This window comes from Talpa europaea (genome assembly GCF_964194135.1).
Source record: "Talpa europaea genome assembly, chromosome: 6".
Lineage (NCBI taxonomy): Eukaryota > Metazoa > Chordata > Mammalia > Eulipotyphla > Talpidae > Talpa > Talpa europaea.
Window position 1 is genome coordinate 6998482 of NC_140072.1, and position 6277 is coordinate 7004758.

Consider the following 6277-nt stretch of genomic DNA (forward strand, 5'->3'; position numbering starts at 1 on the left):
TTAAAAAAATCAAGAATATCAATTTGAATCTCCCAGGTCATATTTCAGAAAATGTGGCAGAAGAAAGTAAGCCACAGACATGATCAGATACATGTCACAAAAAGACAAATGTTTGCTGTATAGAGAATGCATTGGGGGGGGGAAGTAAGGGCTGGGTGATCTTCTAGGGATGAGATGAAGGAACATGGCGCAAATTTTAAAAATGAGCAGGTGAGAAATTAATAGATTGTGAGAGTTTTTTTTAGAAGGGATATTTGTTAGGTCCTAGTGATTATCTGGAGGAGTAGGTGGTAAATAAGAAGAAAGAGACATTCTTATGTGTTTGGGTTGAGTCCAAAAACATTGTGAATATGAAAATCCAGGATAATATCTAGGCTTTTCCAACACTATTTGTCCATATTATGTGATATTCAGAAGTCCTAGAACAAAGAGAAAATATTTTTCCAAAAGCCTACACCCTTATTTTCAGAGTGCACATATTATATTTAATAATATGAGTTATAGACACAAAGTTGAGCCAAATAATATGGTTTATGGATTCCAGAATAAATTTCCATGGACTTGGAAGACACCACCTCCCGATTGCTATCCAAGGTGCTGAATTGATTTGCCTGGTATTAGAAATGTCTTGCTTCTGTTGTGCTCTGCCTCTGACTGCCTCAAGCTTAGCTTTCTGACAAAGTGGGAGTTTGTCCCAGACGAAGCCAGATTTCATATGACTAGCCATGCCTGCCCTTGAGAGGCGTAGCTGATTCTGAGGTTTGCTCAAGACAACAGACTGACTTGTCAGCTTAACCGACAGATCAAGTGCAAGATGCATGTTTTCTATGTAAATAGAGGTTAAAAATACTTGACAGGTAGGTAAATATTTCCTCCAGAAACGAAATTGACCATCCAAGGGAGCAAATAATGTGTCATTTTGAATGGCTGTGAGCTGTAGAAATTATTCTCATGTATTATTTCAGCACACCCAGGATTCAGGACCTGGGAATTTTCCTCTTGCAGGCAGCTTCTACTGGCCACTGGTCTGTGTAGATCTTGACCATCTAAGGCACAAAGTCTCTGACCTCAGTAACTGAAAATCTAGTGGCAAAGCAAATGCATAATTTAAAGTACCGCATAGTGACCTATATTTTGTTGTAAGTATATTAAATGCATTAGGAGCCAAGAAGAGAGAGGATTGGCCTGGACTGGAGTAGTTAAGGGAGGCTTTGTGGAGGAGGTGAGGAATAACCTGAACCATGATGTCCAGGTAGACAGGTGTGTATTAATGAAAGCATCATTGGAGTAGAAATATTTATTGGAATGTCCAGTAGAAATTCAGTCTCTTGAAGATAGTAAATAATTTAGTCTAGAGTTCCCTACCTCTCCCTCCATCTCACCCACATTCATATAACAGCCTCTTTCTACTCCTCCCAACAGCGATTGCATTAGTTGTCACAGCAAAAGAAAGAAAATCCTTTCAAATATAATGACACTTAGAAGAAAATAATTTCACCTGCTTTAAATATAAATATAAACATGCCTCTTTAAGGTATAAGGGGTCCTTTAAAATGACTGGCCCTCAACTTACGACTTTGAAGAGTTATTAGGTGTCTTAAGAATGGCTATTAAAATATAGTTTCTGACTTGAAACAAAGCTTGCCATGGTGCAAATAAGGACAGTGCAAAAATAAGCAGGGAATGCAGGCGAGAAGAGGAGAATTCTTGAAATGTGTGATTTGATAAGGAAAACTGGGAGGTTTCACAGACAAAAGACGTTCTCAAATGAGTTCAACGGCACTTCAAGCCTAGAAGACTAATCATAAAGTAAATTCTAGGAGCTTTCTAAAATCCTTCCAAACACAATTTCAAAGGATATTTCCAGGGAGACGTCTAGAAGAAGGCATTTTCAGAACCTCCAGCTCCAACACACCATAAATTCTAGAATTTACTGTAAGAGAAAATAGACATGGAAAGAACTAGAAGAGCAAAAATGCACTCCTAGGAAGTGGCTGGCCAGGCAGAAAATCTCCCTTCTTTGGAGTTTGGCTTTTGAGTGGAAACAGACAGAATGGCTAAGGTCTTTCTTCATTTAATGTATAAGAGGTACCACGTGGATGTGATCAGTGGGGAGATTTTACTAGCAGAGATGAGGATTTTTTTAAATTAATTATTTATTTATTTATACAAGCATTGGGTACAGTCAGAGGTGCAGGAGGGTGAGAGAATTCACCAGAGCCAGAGCGGAAAGAACAGGCAGCCTGACGAAGTACACTGCTGAGGGGAGCAGCGGGCAGCAGGAGAGGTCTGCGCGCCATGTGGGACCCTTGCCCGGTGACCGGTGACCGGGGATCAAACCGGCGCTGCAGAGGCTGCGGGCAGCTTCGCAACCCAGCGCTCAACCGCTGCGCCACCCGGGAGGCCCCAGAGATGAGGATTTTTGAATAATATAAATTAATCAACCAATATGACTTAATATGATTTGATCCATCACCTAGATGTGAGGACTAAACATCCTACAGACCTTTCGAACAGGGAACACCTAAAACACTTACTCATTGACAAATCAAAGAATGAAATCAAGTATAAATACAGACTGCAAATACTCACCAGGTTTCATGAATTTGGCCACCTGAACAACTCATCTCCTTCCTTCCAGGAGAACTTTGATGAACCACCACCAATCTTTCTGGTGGTGTGAAGGTCACTCAGTTCTTCAGTAGCTGTAGTCCTCTTGTTGTTGTTTTTTATTTTTAAGATTTATTTATTTACGCATATAAGAGCTGGGGTACAATCCAGAGGTGTGGGTGGGTGAGAAGATTCACCAGAGACAGAGTGGGGAACAGAAGAGGCAGATCGACCAAAAGCACTGCTGAGGGGAGCAGCGGGCGAGTCAGGAGAGGTCTGCTGTGCCATGTGGGTTGCTCCCTGGCTGGCTGGGGATTGAACTCATGCCGTAGAGGCTGCGGATAGCTTCATAGGTTGCATCTTAACCCCTTGCACCACCAGGGAGGCCTTATTCCTCTTGTTAATCACATATATACTTGACTCATTTCCCCCCCATGTCCTTCACTCTCAGTCTCATTGTAGACACACATTTATTCTCATTCCCTCTCTCTCTCCCTGTCCTTTCTGTCTCTTTCTTTCTCTCCCCCACCACATGTCCTTTTTCCTTCTCTCCTTCCCTCTTTGTCCATTATGATTTGTTACTGTGTCAATTTACATAAAAATTCCCTTATCTATTCATTTCCCTTTGAGCCCCAAATAGTTATCATTATTGTGCCTTTGTCTTTTGTATGAGTTATTATGGAAGGTCTTTCTTGGGGACTCTGACCCAGTGCACACGCAGTTAAGTCTCAGGTGATCCATCCGAAAGGTGCAGGGATTAGAATGATGCTCTAAAACAGCCTCAGAGTTCATTAGTTTAAGGGATTGCCTTGGAGATGGAGTTCCATGAAAGTTTACTTACATGGAACAGGTTATCTGTTGATTTTGCCAAATCTATAAAGTGCCACTGCACTCAAAAGATAGAATTCAAGGAAATTTGCTTGGGTTTCTTAGCATCCTTGAACAAGTATTTCTCATGTATCTCTAGGTATCAATCGTATCTGTTTATTTTATGTCTTTTATAATGAAAGGTCTTCTCTAAAATTAATTAATTATAGCCAGTACCAAAATAAGTAAATTTTGGGTACTTCATGTTGTATATGAAAAAACTGAGGCTTCTAGAGGTGAAAGACAAGTGATGATTTCTTGATCCCCACAGCAGGTGTTATGCACATATTAATATTTAACAATTATCTATGGTCATGTGCTTATCACCCACTCAACCTTAAACATCATATGAAAGAGAGATATATTTTTAAATATATGTACCAAACTTTAATTTTCATTTCACACTCAAAACTTCTGTACAAAAAGAGGCAAAGCAGGCAAAAAATTACAGTGACTTCAGCAAACAACATATGACAATTTGAAACAGCTTTGTATATGCAACAGCCTTTATGGATGTAGTGAGAGATTGGGCTCCAAAGATTTGGTCTCATTAAGATAAAATTCCAATATTTATTATTAATATCTAGAAAAATCCATAGCTGTCTAGGTTACAAAGTTGAATAGGAAGTCTCTGAATCTACTGCACAAAAAGATACTAAGATTGAATAGGCCCCGTTTTTGTTTTTGTTTTTTTTTTAAGGAGGCATGAAATTACTTTTTCTTAAATGGGATGATGTATAAGAAAACTTGGTTAGCCATTCAGGTCTTGGTACAATGGTGATGACAAGGAGCAAATGTTGATGGGGCATGACATCAACTAATAATTAAAAGATGGTATCCAAGACTTTCTTTCTGATTGTTAATTAATACTTTGGCCTTAATGGGTCACCACAATTCAAAATATTCATTGCCACTTGTTTTCTTATCACTAATTCCTAGCGGCACATGAATGGTTACTGAGAACAAAGTTATAATGCCAAAGTAGCAGTGCATTTAAGAAATGTAATTTTCGCCATGTTGCTCGCCTGAAAATAAATATCTGAGTAATGGAAAACACTTTATTAAAACCTAGGAGACATCAAATATGAAATCTAGTTAACATTGACATGGATACTGTTGCTAACACGTCCCCCTAAACCACCAAGGGTCTTAGACGCCTGTGCATGCAGCACACACACAAAAGCATGATTGCTCGAGGACTCTCGATGTCCAGAGGACAGTGTGTTAAAAGACTGTCTCCCACAATAGCTCTGGAGTGGACTCAAGGCCCATCACCTGTTAGTGATCACAGACATTCAGTTAACCTGTCCTCCTGATGACCAGAGGCAACCATTCAGGGCCTGGACTTTGGGGAGTCCATTAATGGTGAGTCTTGGCTTTGGAACAAGGTGGCCTGGCTAGATTGGGGCAGACCCGCAGCCCCTCCCCTATGTTTGGTCCCATTGATGGAAAGTCTAGTTAAATGTTATAAAGGTGTTCAACTATTTACTGAAAGTCCTTTCTTTTCTCCAAGACTTATCCCGTCCCCTGATGAAGGAGGAAGAGGCTCATGATGACATGTGGAGGGGTCCGGCACCATTTTCTTATCTTGACAGTTGTAAGGACATGTGGTCACCAGAGAGAACAATTCTTACGCTGAATATTTAATGAATTTGCTCACCCGGTGGTGCCACATTCTCTGGCTTAGGGGGTCTTGGGACCCTTAGGTTGGAAAAAGTCTGGAAGGCCGTTAGTGCATTTCTGATGAGAGACTCCTCCCCTCTCCCCCTGCCCAAGCAGCTGTGCCTGTTCAGCTTGGAAAACTCTAAGGAAAAGGGTCTTTCCTGTCTCTGCTGACTGACATTTAGAGATAGGCTGGGGAATCTGTTCTGTCACTTGACTGGATTTCTTTGTTAAAAATAAAGCAAAAGCATGCCCCTCCTTTTCTTGGAGGACTCGAGGGAATGCCAGCTGGCTGCTGGAGTCTGGAGAGCCGTGGTGTCTGACAGCTCATTCCTGGGACGTCGTGAAAGGCACCAAACCCTGGTGTGCCCGGATTCAACTTCCAGAATTATCATTCACCGGGCAACTTTTTCATTTCATCAGAAATAGGCAAATGATGACATAGGCCAGACTGAGGATTTATTTAAGAGAATCCAGTCCCATCCCATAGCAGTTGTCGTAGGCCACATGGTGTAAAAGAAAGCAGGGAGTCGGGAAAGAGGCATCTTGGGTTCCAGTCTTACATCAGGGTGATCCTGCTGGACTTCATGTTGTTTCACTTTCCCACTAGGGACCAGAACAGGAGACTTTGGAGATTCCGTCTAAGCTCTCATCAGCAGACAGAGTGATTCTAGGCCTGTCATATCAACAATCGTCAAAACGAGGTGGGTGAGGACGGATGCTACTGCCGAAGGACGCGTGTGCAAGTGGCCATTTTATCATCTCTTGGTCTTTGAGGGGTCTTGGAGATGGTCTGGTTTTCACTATCCACTTTATAGGTGGTGAGACACAGGGAGCTTACGTGTTTTTCCCAAGATCATGCTGTGAATCATTCATAGGGTTAGGACTGAATAAATGTCCTCAGACCAGAGTTTGACACATGGCAAATGTCAGCAGTAGGTCAGCAGGAGCTGCCTTTTAAATACCAGGTAACCAGAAAATATGGACTGTTTTTCCCCTCTGCCAAATCTCTCTGGCTTCTGGTAACTAATGAAGTGCCCTAGACCTTAAATTGTTACCACATGAATGGAACCAAAGTTGGGGTTCTGAAAGGGGGGCTGTGCACTCAGCTCACAGACAACTAGAACATCTGCAAGCT